The sequence below is a fragment of the Lissotriton helveticus genome, chromosome 4_1 (assembly GCF_964261635.1).
Source record: "Lissotriton helveticus chromosome 4_1, aLisHel1.1, whole genome shotgun sequence".
Lineage (NCBI taxonomy): Eukaryota > Metazoa > Chordata > Amphibia > Caudata > Salamandridae > Lissotriton > Lissotriton helveticus.
In genome coordinates, this window is record NC_136063.1 from 673,603,689 (window position 1) to 673,619,496 (window position 15,808).

The 15,808-nt window shown below is 46.0% G+C and overlaps 1 protein-coding gene across 6 annotated transcripts in view; it reads left to right on the plus strand.

Moving 5' to 3' along the window:
* The first annotated feature begins 251 nt into the window (after positions 1-251).
* The window catches only part of RB1CC1 (RB1 inducible coiled-coil 1), a 647,143-nt gene continuing 631,586 nt past the window's right edge, over positions 252-15,808 (plus strand). For 2 of the 6 annotated variants that reach the window (XM_078687308.1, XM_078687312.1), the window contains exon 1: positions 690-857. The gene's annotated coding sequence lies outside the window, so the exon portion shown is untranslated. Of the gene's footprint in view, positions 456-689; positions 858-15,808 lie in introns of those variants that run through there. The other 4 variants (XM_078687307.1, XM_078687311.1, XM_078687309.1 and 1 more) reach the window with 4 other exon arrangements.

A 15,808-nucleotide genomic window follows, 5' to 3' on the forward strand; every position in this document is an offset into this window, starting at 1 on the left:
TGTCACCACGACAGTCGGAGACGGGGGTGCCGTTGAGGGGCAGCCTAGCCCAGCCGCTACACTCATTCTTTCCTTGACCTTCACTAATCCACGGTGAGGTAAAAGAAGAATAAGCTAGAGCCGCTAAATCAGTTTCCATCCACATACACAAGTGACAGTTCTGAAAAGTTCCCTCACTGCTTCTCGCGACGCAGCCGCAGTCCACGTAGCTGGAATGATTGGCTCCCTGGCACACTTCCTCATACGTCACTGTTGACTACCTGTAGGAGGAGACGCGAAGTGACGCACCGTACAGGCCGGTTGGCTCTCATCAACACTGGCTCCGTTCACATTGTTATTGTTAGTGTTCATGGGGCTTCCAGCTGTCCCGGGCTTGGACGCCGGAGAAATAAGAGAGGCTGGCAAAGTGAAGAGTCAGGGAGCTCGTCGACGGACGGAGGCCGGGCGTGCAGCAGGTAAATCGTGTGTCAGAGAGAGGCAGTGTATTGTCAGAGACACCTCACAAACGGAATGCTGTTCATGTCTCCTGCTCAGTACCCTAACTGCCAGACTGGTGTCGCCGCCCGAAAAGACAGGGTTCCTCGCCTCTTAACATGTAAGCTATAAGGCGGCAGCACCCTAGTGGCAGAGTTACGGTGCACGGGAGGGAGTGCTGCATGGGGCCACAGCACCGATGCCCGTGACGCACTGTACAGCCCGGGTGGCCCTCGTTGGCATATGTCCGCTCACTAGCCCTGCTCCCGATCACGGGGGTCTTCCAGTTGGCTCGGGCCCGTAGCTGGTTTACGGGTATGGGGAGGTAAATCATTGAAGAGCAGGGAAGCCCGTCTGCGGACGGAAAACGGTATGTCCAGCAGGTAAGTTATGTGCCAGAGGTGAGGTACCAACAGCACCTCTTAACATGAAGGGTGGAACCCAGTGTCCTCGGTGGGCCGCGCTGTTGCATCCAGGTTGGGTGATCTCCCCAGCGTGGCTGAGCAGCAGTGCTGATATAATTGTTAAGTTGCCGCACCCAGCAGTTACTGGTGTGCCCATGACTACGGTAGGAACGAGGGACCCGGCGGGTCCAGCACACTGGGCATCGGGAAGCCACGTTCTCTGTCTCTTTCCCTCATTTTGTGGCAGACGCTGTCCTTATAATAGTTGATTTGTACAATTGTTATTGTTACTTGGGATGCGTGAGATATGACGTCTCTGCTAGACATGACACCGTATCAGTACTTAGCTGACCCGACATGCAAGTACAAGAGTTGACTTGCCCGCCTCTCCTCTGTTTCTTGTTGCTTTGTTTTTGCACTCCCGGAAGCGGTGTCTCTGAATGTCCTCTAGTATTACTCAGCATCGACCCTGCCAAGGTCCACCACCTGACTGTTGCCATTCATTCCTGGCCGAGTGCTTCACGCGAACTTTCAAAAAGTTAGACAGCCTAATGTGTTGTGGTTTGTTTCACAAGGATATCGGCTGGTTGTCACACAAAAAAAGAATATGTGAAAGCAACCTCCCAAACAACGGTGGGGAGGTTCATGCTCGCTCACTTCGTTTCTTCAGTGCAATGAGAGAGTGAATAAGAAGAAAACTTTATTTATTGTTCAGTTATTTAAAACTTATAACAAACGTTATGCATAGTACTATGTCTTTGACTGACAGGTAAAATCAGCCCTCGCATTATTAAAAAACCCTCTTTCCATATTTTCTGGAATTAAATAAAATATATATGTCCATGGCTGAGGGGAAACTTTCAAAGTGCGAACAGTAATGGCCAATCGACAGGGGCACTAGTGTATTAGGCATAGCTATAATGGATTCGTTTTTACTTTGCACAATAGGCAATTCTGATATAGGATTAATCAATATGATTTCAACTATGAATAATATGTAGTATTAAGGTGAGAAAGGATCCCATTAAAGGCACACTGCACTTTTATTATCTTGTTAAATCCTTGTCTAAGTAACAACCGTCACAGTAGGATACACTAGTCGCAATGATATTAAACCATGGTCAACAAAGCTTATTATGAATGTAAAAAATGTAGAATGTTGCCTTAATAATTAGCCTTGGCGTATGAGCGAATGCACTAATTAGGTTGGTTTTATCCAAGATTTTTATTTAGTATCAGGATGACAGAGGATCCTATCAAGGTATGTTGCACTTTATTGACTAATTTGCACAAATCGAATTGTGGTTTAAACAACAATAGTGTAAATAGGAAATCTTAGGTGTAATGGGTCTAAATAAGTGCAATAAGATATACGAAATGTAATAATTATAGATTGGTACCTTTATTATAATAGTTTCTAGCTTGAAGCTTTGAATACATCATGAAGGTTTTAACTGTTTTAGAATATTATTTATTCACAATGTGCCATAGGGTGATTTAATTGTTTCATTAACTGAACAATAAATAAAGTAGTCTTCTTCTTCACTTTCTCATTGCACTGAACTAATGCAGTGAGCAAGCCTGAACCTCCCCACCGTTGTTTGGGTGGTTGCTTTCACATATTCTTTTTAGGTTGTGCCTTGCGTTGGAGCGCGCATGCGCTGCTCGCTCTGCGAGGCATGCTGTTATGGAAGTGCTGTGGAAGCCTCGCCCACTCTCAGCCCATATTTGTAATTGGCTGGTGTCAATGTCTTTGGTAAACGCTGGCTTCTGATTCATTATGAGGCGTGTTAGTCCCGCCTTGGTACCACCCTGTCTCCATTTGTTGCCGCCCATAAGGACTGGACCTGTTACTTCGCTCCTAACACTGCATGCTTTAACTAGCACTATTTACTTTATTGACAATGGTGGCTCTCCTACTGCAGGCACAAAATGCTTTGGGGCCTTCTTTACTGCCCCCCCTCCCGTTGTTCCTGCCTTCTCCCCCCCCCCTACCGTTGTCCGTACCTTCAAATAACCCCCGCCGTCCCTCCCGTTGTAGTCATGCCTACCGTGCCTACGCACTGACGTTGTCCGTGCTGCCCCCTGTTGTCCGTGATCACTACCATTTGCAAAGCAATAGGTCTTGTGTAAATGAGAGTCCTATTGCATTGCAAATGCTTGCTGTGACCGTGGGGTTTAGACAAAGAGTTACAGACTCGGAAACGTTCTTTAAGAATGAACCGGGATTTTTGTTTTCTACCAGCAGATCCTAATTAGTTATCTTTCAGCGTGCTGAGCACCTGGCCCCAATGTTTTCTTTACCCTCACCATCTTGTTTCTCACACATTTCCCTTTTCTCTACTTATGCTTATTCCTTGCTCGTGATGTCTTGTCATCTTCCTTTTCTACTCCCTCTTCTATTCATTTTTAAGTCTGTCTTGACAACACAGCTTTCTACAACATATATTGTATCATTCTTTAAAATATACATTGAGTGGGCTTTGGCTCCACCAAAAGTAGTATCACAGTCTCACCCCAAGCTCTTGCCGTTTTTGGTATATGTTTCCGTCTTCCTGGAAGTGCATTCTTTTGAATGCATGAAGAACTTATTTTTATATCAGAAAAGTGTTTTCAATTATCACATTGTTTCTCACATTACATTCTTAATAACCTATATGTATGTATGCTACTATTATTGTAAGTGTAGGCAAAGCCAGTAGAGCAAGCTACCTTTGCATACGTTGGTACACTAAAGACAGAACTATTGGTTTTACCAATGTTTGATTACATTCCACCTAAACTTTATTTATCTTTTGCCACTTGCCTCTTTATACTAATATATATATATATATATATATATATATATATATATATACATATATAATTTCTAGTTTTTTTTTCTGTTTCCTCTCTCCAAATCTCATTTACCCATTGAAACTCTCTCTTGTTATTAAAATAAATGCACAGATGGGTTTTGCCTCCCCCTTGCTCTGGCAAGAATATCACGCTATTTTAGAGGGAGACCGCAATACCGCAGTATCTCCCTATTAAAAAGTGATTATTTAACAAAGTGATTATTTAAAAAACCGGCCTGAATAAGGCCTGTGCTCCTTGTAAAGGGTCATGTTTCAGGCCCACATTTTATTTAAGTTAATTGCTATTTGGCATTTGAGCCCAGACACAGGCTGTGCAGCAAAAAGCGCTTGTACGTGTAGGCGTTAAATCTGGAAACATTGTTTATCTCATGGCCCCTTTAAATTATGGACAAAAGACGTCTGTAAAAGAAAGAATAACAAACAACGAATGTGATGCTCATATTACTCGGTGTCTTTCAAAATAACGGGCGGGTGTTGAGATTTTTTGTTTTTTTTGTCTACCCACATCTTAATGGAACGTTTTTGTCTTATGTAAGGCTATACAGAGGTAATGTGAAATGTTTGGCAACTGGTTGAACTCTCGGTACGGTATACTGTCCATTGATAGGTTGCAAATTAACTGTGCCAAGGAGCTTTATATTTGTCATGATTTTTGTACTTTATATCTCTCAGTGCTGTGGTGTGTAGCTCTACTGGAATTGCAATGTACCATCGTAACAGCAAATGCCTCTGTAGTGCTGTAGACGTGTTGTGGAAGCCTTTGCTGTAATTTACTCAAGACTTTTCAGTGACTGGAATAACGATTGCGTAACAGGAACATAGAGTAGCTTCCGGTTGTCCGTAGTATTTCTTTCCCATCACACAACACTGTAATGCTTGAATTTATTTCAGCCACAGGTGAGAGCTCAGAGCCACATTTTAGTACTTCTCTTTTTGCCCACGGTGTCAATGCAGACTGAGACCAGTCGTATGGAAATCCACCCTTTCAAGGACAAGTCGTTGTGCATGAGCTAGTAGATATTCCGTATAGAAACGAAGGTCTCAAAAATGCTTTATCAATTATTTTTTAGTTGGTTGTATGCAAATAATAAAACCAAGGTGAATGCTAAAAAAACATATTCATATGAACGATTTTATTGCTAAGGAGGCATTTTCAATGACCAGACCAATTCTTTGGATGACTGACTCGTGCATAACTCTTAAAACACTATAATTTTATCAAGTGTCACTTGAATAACAGTCTTGAACGTGGCTTGTGTAATGTGCTGTACCTTAGGCATCTCCTACAAGGCAAATTTTATATATCCATTTGAAATAGCTTTTAGTTCTTGTGTGGAAGATGTAGCTTAACCTGCCAGGAAATAACAAAAAGCCATTGTAAATAATTTGCTTGAGACTGAACAGCTTGTTGTGAGCACCATTCTTTATAATCATATAACAAAATGGCATTTTCCACCTTGTATTGACGGTTATGTAGATAGAAAGATAGATAGATAGATATCTGACTAACTCCTGGGTAGCAGAAATGTTGCCCGGCACTTTACAAACTCAGTTACTGGTCCCCACCAGTACATTAATTGAATATTGAAAAACAATTACTGAGTATTCGTCAGAAAAATAAATTGAATGTTCTTGAGAAGTTTCTCTTGGTTATTCTTTATTTTCATTGTCTTGATGTGTCAAATGTAAACAGCTGGTTTTCTCTCTCTCTCGTGTGTATATATGTGTGTGTGTGTGTGTGTGTGTGTGTATATATATATATATATATATATATATATATATATATATATATATATATATATATACTAGAGCATTTGACTTGATAGCTGGATCTGCATCAAATTGGCAATCATTTAGCATAGGCAGCTAATGGCTGGCATGCCAATTTCCGTGTAGATGTGTGCAGCAGAACACTAAAATAAGGTCGATAGTTGAAAAAAGATCAGGATTCCCATTTTAGGTTCCATAAGAATTTTTTCTCACGTGTACAGCCAAACAGCTGAATAGAATTACCAAAGTTTGGCATGGAAGTACTTTCCTCTAAAAGCATACATTTGTTAGTTTGGTGTAAATCTGCGTATAATATAATAAACACAAAATCTGCGGGTCTAATCATGAGCACAATCCGTACAAGCAACAAAAGATCTCTTCTTATGTGGGGAAATGTCCTATTTAAGACGACGGAATCCCATCACCCACCGGAGTGGCATGCTTCATCATCTGGGATCTCTTCTTGGCTGCAATACTAATGCAACCGAGGAGCTACGACTCCTTCACTGAGAGGGAGGAGCTCATGGATGTTTTAACCGCATGCGTGCTAGCGGTTTTCCCGCTGTACGCGGCGGTTTTTAAAAACCCGCGTTACATGACGAGCTGAGCTCGTCATGAGCGTACGAGAGGCATAACTCATGACGAGCTCAGCTCGTCATGAGCGTCGAAGGGGTAAATTAAATCAGTGGAATAGATATCCTAAGATATATGGAGCATGACAATGTGTAAGTGGATGTAATGCAGTGTGAAAAGTAATAGTAAACTTGAAGTGCAATTTAAAATTGGCTACCAAGAGAAAAATAGATTTATTAAGTATCTCTAGGTGTCAAATGTTAAAAACAGTGCAAGCGCGATCTGAACAAATTATCGAGCACGCTGGTCTAAATAGAGGGTCTACATGTTTCAGCCATTTGGATCATCGTTAGATCTTGGCCTTCCTCAGGACCTAGATGGTACTACTACAGCAAAAATCAAGTGTAAAAACCAGTGAATTAGTATTGGATAAAGGAAACGTACAACCCACAATCACCTGTGTTCTGTTCTTTGAAGAAACTACAGGATTGTTGTTGACACCTGTGAAAAGAAAAACATTATAACTGTGTCTTTCATTTTTTTTGAAAATCTGTTTTATTAGCAGGGTAAGCATGAATACATACATAACAAGATCGTCATAGGTATCAATTATGTAGGTCGCAGTACTTATTCATTTGCAGAATTAAAGCTCAGTTAACATTTTCATTTTGCCATATACTAATCCGCCACAGTTCTTCAGGGGACTATATGCAGTATGAAACATATCCAATAATCGTATTTTGCACCTGAAACCGCTCACGTTCCACAGTGAGGCCCACTTCAGTACATACAGGGAAAAACACCACACAGTACGAGCTCACTTTCTCTCATCTCAGCCCTCATTGCCCGATAAGGAAGATGTAGTGTCGCAATCACCCGCCTCGAAGGCCCCCACCATAGCATTCCATTCTAGCGAGATTGGGATCTTCCTAAGGCCCCTTCGCGTTGTAGTGTCGCGCCCTCTGCTTTCCCCCAGCGCACCACTTACGCCCTCCACACTTCCGGGTCAGGCGGTCTAGCCGATTTCCACCTCATTGTTATGGTTCGCTTATCTAGCAATAGGGCCTGATCAGCAAAGCGCGTGGCTACAGTTCTCTTCCGTTCGGCGGGTCCCAGCCCCAGTAAGCTATACTCCAATGAAGCGTACGGTCTGGAAGGGGCCAGTCTAGTTGGAGCATCATGTACCGTCTGCCAGTAGTACCCTAGTTTGGGGCAATCCCATAACATGTGCAGTAGACGCGCGTCATACGCTCCACAACGGGGGCAATTGTCTGCCGTGTTGGGGAACATGGCGTGCAAACAATGTGGTGTTAGGTATGCCCTATGTAGTATCTAAACAACTCGTAAGAGAGGGTCCGAGGGAAATGTTTACCGACAAAACAGGCTAATACCCCCTGTAAGACTACCTAAAAAACAACAGAGCCTGTAAGTCAAAGGTACTTAGGAGTGATAATCAACACTGGTATAATTGCACGGAAGTGAACCTAACTAAAGACCATCAACAGTAGCTGATTAAGTCCTATCAGCCCACCCAATGGCGGAGCCTCATCATGTAGGACTCCAATACCAAGGTAAGTGTGCAATCGCCCAGTTGTCAATTAGCGATGCATTACTCAACCGAGGTAAGGTCACCACCGTTGTTAGACTTGAGTGGGAGACTGATATGTGCAGTGCAGGAAAAGAAAATAAAATAGTGTGTGATTAAAATGGCTATCGAGGCAAACAAAGACCTTTATTAGCGTTTGCCTGGACGTCAGGTTAAAAAATAGTGAAAAAACAGTGTGGAAAAAATCACTGTTTGACTTGCTTGATAGAAAACTAAGTAAGATATAAGAGGGCCAACATGTTTCTGCCTTAAATGTGAAGAATCACTGGCATTCGTCAGGGCCGAATTAATATCTGCTACTGCAAGACACTATAATGTGTGTGCAAGAATTAAGGAAATGTACAATATATGAACAAAACGGAACCATCCTACCACATCTTGTCAGTATTGTCGTGGTGATGCGATGGATTTTTCCTGTGAGAAATCAAGAAGGAAAAAAAGATAGGGAATGACCGGATGTAAGGTGATGAGATATCTAGCTTCGTGAGAAGTGATCCATCCTTCTGCCAATCCTTCTTCAACCAGGCTCTTTATTTCATTGGAGACTCTGGGAGTTGGGTCTTCATACAAGAGGCGGTAAGATTTGGTATCATCAAGTTGTCGCTGACATTCTTGTTGGTAAGCCACAGTGTCCTGTAACACGATGGCCCCGCCCTTATCAGCCGGCTTGATGGTAAGGGATCTGTCGTTTGCCAGCGTCGACAATGCTGATTTCTCCAAATTAGACATGTTATGAAAGATCTTCCGTCGTTGTTCAGTGTTCATAACGTCATGTGTCACTGCTTGTTCGAAAGCAAGGACATTGGCTGGTACTTGTTGATTTAGAGGAGTGAACGTTGATTTAGGTCTAAGACCAGTGTTTTGTTCAACCTGGTCAATCGCATTGAGCTCGTTCGTGTTAGAGCTGGATGACTTGAAAAAGAAGTGCAGGCGTATTTTTCTATAAAAACTTTCAAGCTCGCATCTCAATTTGAACATGTCTCCTGTATTGGTAGGGACAAATCCAAGCCCCTTGTTGAGGACAATATTTTCAGTTGGTGTAATAGTCCTCGAACTCAGATTTACTACTAAGTCGCTGTTCCAGGGGTGGGGCCTGTCTTGTTGGGTTGTGGAGCCCAATTCACGGTCTGTTGATTTCTCCTTTTGCCGCGGTTCCTGCCACGGCCCTGCCATAAAAAAGACGTTTGGTCGTAGTAAAATGACGGATTTGGAGGATACATTGGCATGGGGTGACCCATCGGTGGGGGGCCCATTGCCCCCGGATTGTAGTTCCACGGGCCCGGCCGAGGAGTTGCCGGGTGAGGTGAGGTCCACTTCCCACACACTGTTGGGTAAGTGTTGATACTGTGTACATTATTTTTAATCACTGGGTGACGTATCAGAATGCACCTTATATGTGACTATCACCAATGAGTGATGGTCCTGTCTTAGGTTTGTGAGTCTATACTGGTTTTGCACGTTAAATCATCCCACTTGAATATGTTTGGTGTAGATTTAACTTTTGAGCAATGTAAAAATGCAATGTCTACATTGTTCTTTTCTTCTTTCTTTTTTTCCTTCTTGATTTCTCACAGGAAAAATCCATCGCATCACCACGACAATACTGACAAGATGTGGTAGGATGGTTCCGTTTTGTTCATATATTGTACATTTCCTTAATTCTTGCACACACATTATAGTGTCTTGCAGTAGCAGATATTAATTCGGCCCTGACGAATGCCAGTGATTCTTCACATTTAAGGCAGAAACATGTTGGCCCTCTTATATCTTACTTAGTTTTCTATCAAGCAAGTCAAACAGTGATTTTTTCCACACTGTTTTTTCACTATTTTTTAACCTGACGTCCAGGCAAACGCTAATAAAGGTCTTTGTTTGCCTCGATAGCCATTTTAATCACACACTATTTTATTTTCTTTTCCTGCACTGCACATATCAGTCTCCCACTCAAGTCTAACAACGGTGGTGACCTTACCTCGGTTGAGTAATGCATCGCTAATTGACAACTGGGCGATTGCACACTTACCTTGGTATTGGAGTCCTACATGATGAGGCTCCGCCATTGGGTGGGCTGATAGGACTTAATCAGCTACTGTTGATGGTCTTTAGTTAGGTTCACTTCCGTGCAATTATACCAGTGTTGATTATCACTCCTAAGTACCTTTGACTTACAGGCTCTGTTGTTTTTTATGCCCTATGTAGTACCATAAGTTGTATGAATTTAAATTTCGGGTTCCTCGACACTCTCTTCGGGAATTTGAGGATCCGTTCCCATTCCTTGTCCCCGACCGCTCTCCCTATGTCACCTTCCCATTTGTCTCGCAAAGGCTGAAGCGAGGTCGCCCTCCCCGTCCGTATACCGCTCGTTATCCATTTCGTCAGGTGACTGGCCGATCCCATGAGGTACTGCATTGTGAGCAGTGGGTTCGTGGGAGGTTCATCGCCATTCGGCGCCCAGGTCATCATGACATAGCGTCGCACCCTGGCGTGCAATAAGAACAGTCCTCTTGGGACATGATGCGATCCGCGGAAATCCTCAAAAGACATGACGCGGCCAGCTGCGAATAGATCCCCAACGTGCATCACTCCCGCGTCATGCCACGCGGTAAGCAGTTGATTCGGCAATGGTCCCGTCCCCAGTGGAAGTCCCAAGAGTGGTATCGTGGGGGCATAAGAGGACGTAGGGTTCGTGTACCTCACCGCCGGCCCTCCTCCAGCAGGTAATTGCGAGTCTAAGCAGGGGTGGCGCCTACCTAGGGAGCTCCACTCCTGGTAGTAACAGGGTGTGGATGTCCCCTCGCGCAAGAGCGTCCGCCTGTCTTCTTCTCTCAGTGGCATGTAGTGGTGGGTGTGACCTGTCTAGTGTAATGTCTAAGACAGCATTAAAGTCCCCCCCTATGAGCCAAGGATAGTCCGCCCAGTCTGCCAACACTCCATTAATGGTAGTTAAGAAGTCCGACTGGCCGGAGTTCGGTGCATAAACACTGCCAAACACAACAGGAGAACCATCCAACATCCCACGGATGAACACATATCTACCCCCCGGGTCCAGTCTTTTCTCCAGCAGCTTAAAGGGAACAGAGTTTCTGAGCCATATAGCCGCCCCTCTCGAAAACACAGAGTAAGTAGTCGCATATAACTGCCCCTTCCACTTTTTATGCAGCTTCACACTCTCCGCACTGTTCAGATGGGTTTCCTGAAGGCATGCCACCATGACGTGCCTCCGATTAAGTTGTGCCAAAAGTCTGTGACTCTTGTGGATTGACCCCATTCCTCGCACGTTCCAGGTGCATAGTTTGTATGTGCTAAGAGTCCCCATTGTGGTCTTTGCCAGGTGTCTTAAACAGGCTCTGTGCTATTAAGAGGTAATGCAGTAAATGTAGTGTCTCAAGTGCCATTAAAACGTGTCGCCTTCGAACTTCAAGGTCCCCAAGCGAAAAAACCTGAGGTCCGAACTTCATCACCCAACGTGGGCGACAGGTAAACCAGAACATGACTATGCTGTGGGGGTGGGGGGGTGGTACCACTTACACCTACCCAGGACCTGTTTGGTGTTTCAACAGCGTGCCCTCGGCTAGTGTGTGTTCCCGCACCCTGTCCACCCACTCCAGTCTCAGTGCAATTCTCATACATTACCAATCGAAGATTTCAACGGCTGCAGTCAGAGGGTATCCACCTCTTGGGCAGTAATTTTGGGGAAGAGTTGCAAGCTGGCAACAGAGCCAGACACTTCTGTACGGGAGTCCGAGTTGCTGCCCCCATCCGATTTGTCCCTCGCGTCGTGGGCAGCCAGTGCAGCCTCAGTCAGCAGAGCTATCTCCGGGGTTTTCTGTGTGCGATCCAGTGTTTCTTCCGCTCGCTGGAGATCCCCTCCCGCGGCCGTCGCTCGTGCCAGGTCCTTGCTCCCTTCGACGCAAAGTGCCTCCATCTTGGCCTTCCTCAAGCGGGTCCTGCGTAGTCAACGGCGTTATGGTCACCTCCATCCACTCCGCCGCCTCTTCAGGCGTGTCAAAGAAATACGATTTGTTGTTGTGTAGTATTTTGAGGCGGGACGGGAACAGCAGGGCGTACTTCAGGTTTCTGTCCCGCAGTTTGCGCTTCACCCCCAGGAATGTTGACCTTGCCTTCTGCACCGCTGGAGTAAAGTCTGGATATACTGATCTGGTCTTATCCTCGTATCTCAGGGGCGCCTTTTCTCTCGCCACTCTCAGCAATGAATCTCTGTCTTTGTAGTGCAGAAGGCGCTCTATCAGTGGTCGTGGTGGCGCGCCCGGCTTCGGTGGTTTTGCCGGCATTCTATGCGCCCTCTCTACACTGTAGAGCGGGGTAAGTTCCTGTGGCCCCACAATCTTCTTCAGCCAATCCTCGACAAACTGCGTGGGGTTCCTCCCTTCCGCGTCGTCCATCCTGTCCCAGATTAGTTTAAGTTGTTTCTCCATATGCTCTATTTTCGTGGAGTGATCCGTCTGCTGCGGGATCAGGTCGTCCAATGCGATCTTATGCTCCGCGACCTTTTCAGCCAATTTGTTATGGTCTGCTCGGAGGAGCGATAAGCCGGTCGCCATGCTGTCCATTCGTGACTCAAGCGCCTCCCTTGATGCCTTCATTTCAGCCAGTATGAGGTCCAGTTTAGCGTCCTGTGTATCCCTACCCGTCGGTGGTATGATCTCGCCTCTGGAGGAGGCCAGCGGGTCGTCCGAGCCAGTGGACTGAAGATCCGCAGTCGCACCCTGGTCCTGCGCTTTAGCTCTGTTCCTCCCCATGGCTCGCGTCTGCAGGATGATGGTGGTGTGGGCTCACCTGCACTCCCAGCACCAGTACCCGCTACTTGTAGGTACTCTCCGCGCCCCAAGGACGTGCAGACGGTCATGTACAGCACAACTCGGCAGGTCCTCGCCCGGGTTAAGCGCCTCTCCCCGCCAATGCCACGGGCCAGTGTCTGTGAAGTAGGCCGTTAGCTCTCCAAACGCGCAGTCCCAGGGGCGAGGAGCGCAATGGCGGCTCTTCCCGCTGAAGTCTATCCCACCTTTAACTGCGGGGTGCCAATGTTCTCGCCCCTCAGTACTCCAGAGACCGGTGCCACATTCAACCAGCAGAACGGCGGGCAGCTCTCCACAACCGGCAGGGACACCCGCGCTACCCCAGCCGTTCGCCTAGGCCGGGCACCGCAGGGGGGGGCAACGCAGAAGGGCAGGGTGGGTCGCACCTGGTCTCGTCGCACCTTCCGCGGCACCGCAGCAATACTCCGCACCGCAGCTCTGCCCGGATATATCCACTGTTGGCTGCGTATCTCTCACGGTGCGGGCCTCCGTGTGGGTAGGTTCGATCGTGTCAGGGTAATGGCGGCCGATACCGCCGGGATCAAGATGGCGTCTCCAGGCACAGGCCCGCCCGGATCGGCGCGTACTCCTCCCGCTATGCTCGCCCAGCGCGCTCCTGAGGCTCGCACACTCCAGACAACGGCCTCAGGGCCTCTGGGTCTGCACTCGGCGGTTCCGCAGCTCTCCAGCCAGGCTTGCGGGGCCGCCACCCCACAGGCGTCGGTGCTGGAAATGGCGCGCACTGGGCTCCAGTGAAGTTCCCGGGGAAGCGCCGTATCAGTGCTTCGCTGTTTTCGGCCCGTGCCGCGGTGGTGAGGTCGGGTGCAGCGTCAGCCAGGCACATCGTCGCGGCGGGATACCGCACAGCGCCACCGGTCCGCTCACGCCGCCTTCAACCGATCCCGCCGACCTTGGCTCTCCCACCACTTTAGGCCGCGGCTTGCGTCCCGGAGCTAGGCCTCTATGGTGTCGGTCGCCGTGCTCGTACACAGGGGAGATCCGGGGTGTGCAGCTCGAGCCCGCTCGCTCGTTTCACCTTCCGTTGTCTCGGGGCCTGAGTGGGTGTCCCGCAGGGTCTGGGGAATCAGGATAATATAGCTAATATACCGGGCAGAGGACGGAGCTGTCTCAAAGCACGTCCGCCATGCTCGGCTCGTGGCCACGCCCCTCCATGTTTTTCCCCATAACTGTGTCTGTCATAATCAAATGGATATATTGTTTGCTTGTACTATTTATGCCAAGGGACCATCGTAAGTTGATATTCCCATCACTACAGTGCTAAATTGCACTCTGATAAAAATAAAAAAAATCATTACATATTTTCCTTACCCGTATGGATACGGGTGGACTCCTCACCACTTCTGGTAACAACTCCAGGCGTGAGGCACTGCTTTGTTAAGGGAAGAAAAGAAAGAAAAAAGAAAACTGCAGTCAAAGGTCCGAGCAATGGATCAAGCAACAGTACTTCATGCGATTAAAAATCAACCCTGAAAATTCGTTGTGGACTAGGCAGACATATATAACGCTGGGTGTTAATTTGGCATACCGAGCAGTTAGTGTTCTACCAGATGGCTACCAAAGATGTTGGTCAGCAAGGTTATAGTACATCTACTCAGGCTCATAGCATATTATGTACAGCACCTGAAGAGGTTTAATGTGCGTACTAATGTTTTAAAAAGACTATAACAAACCAACATGATAAGGAAAACATAATGGAGTGCTATCGATATTGTGTTTGACACTCAATTAACACATAACTGATTACATGGCTAAAATCAAAATATTAAAAGCCTATGACAGTCAAAGGAAAAAAGGGAGCCTAGACCCCAAGCACGCTATCAGAAGGCGACTGCTGCAATGTCAATGGCTCACTGTATTTTACCTAGCCATCCATAGAACAAGAGGTAAGTGCCGTGCTGCTCACCTATCTGTCGCTACCTCTGACCGTCTTCAGGTTGTCCCGAGCGGTAAACGATGGTGGGGAGCACGGTTTTTATATTTTATTTGATTGGGAGAACAGGAACTCCTATGCCTCATTAGGTCAAACTGTTGTCACACACTCTATGCGTCATTCACAATCAGTCAATCACAACACCGCGCTTGACTGCACATGACGAGTCTCGGTGTATAGAGTGCGGTAAACTACAAAACAGGCTTAGAATGCTGGGAAATGTATTTAAAATAGCGGTGACCCTCGTGCTATAAACTATTGTTTGCATTTTCTCTGAGATAAATACAGAATATAGTATGTACTTGGCTGTGTGTGGAGAAAGAAATGTATTTGTCGGCGAACAGATGACGTCCGTAAGTAATCACTCAAAACGTCCCATGCATCGTGGGAAAATTAATCCTCTGAAGGTGATGATTACTATTCAGCTGCATTAATAAAATTGTATAGAGACCTCAAAGGACAAATGAACCATACAGTATGTTTCTTAATAATAAATATTAGATATGACTTCTCTGTCCTTTCCTGAATTAAGGTGTGTACTACAAATAGGTCTGTGTCTTGACCTACATAAGGCTCCAGCTTGTTGAGTAGTCCAGCCCCCTTCTTTGTATGTGTCCCCTGATGATTATCAGGAAATATAGTCCATACAATCCTATCCCCAAAATCATGGACCTCCGTCAATGAATATAATTGATCAAGAGTCTGTCGTGTTGGAAATCAATGGGTCATATTTCTAGTAAAAGTGACTACAGTAGAGTCCACAGAATGTCATTGTCAGGTCCGTCTGTGCCACTATGATGTTTGAAAACCCATTGTTGCTCCTTCCTAAACAGGAATTTATATATATCATTAACATGGGGTGGTACATAGGGTTGTTCAAGAATCGTCCAAACCATATCATCTGGTTTGTGTTTCATATCCACGAAGTGGTTCATCAGTCTTGTCGATAGTTTCTTGCACCGAATGGTGCTTTTGTGTTCCATGATTATCTGTTTGACCTTCCTGGTCGTCGTGCCAACGTATTTCTTTTGGCATGGGCACGTTATTAAATAAATACCTTTTTCGCTGTTACAATTGGTGTGTTTTATCTGTCTTCAAGGTCTGTTGGTACCGATGTCTAACTCTGTTGTGTGTCTTGTTTGGGGACAGACCACACACTTGCCACAGGGTTGATGTCCTTGGACAGCTGGCAGACTCCAAAGCGTCTCTTGTCTGATAGGTGCTTTTGTTCATGGTCTCATGTGTACTAGGCTATCACGCAAATTAGTACTCCTTTTGAAGGAGAAAAGAGGAAGGGGTACATTTCTTGTCCTACATTCAAGATGTGCCAGTGTTTGCGCACACTCCTCTGAATC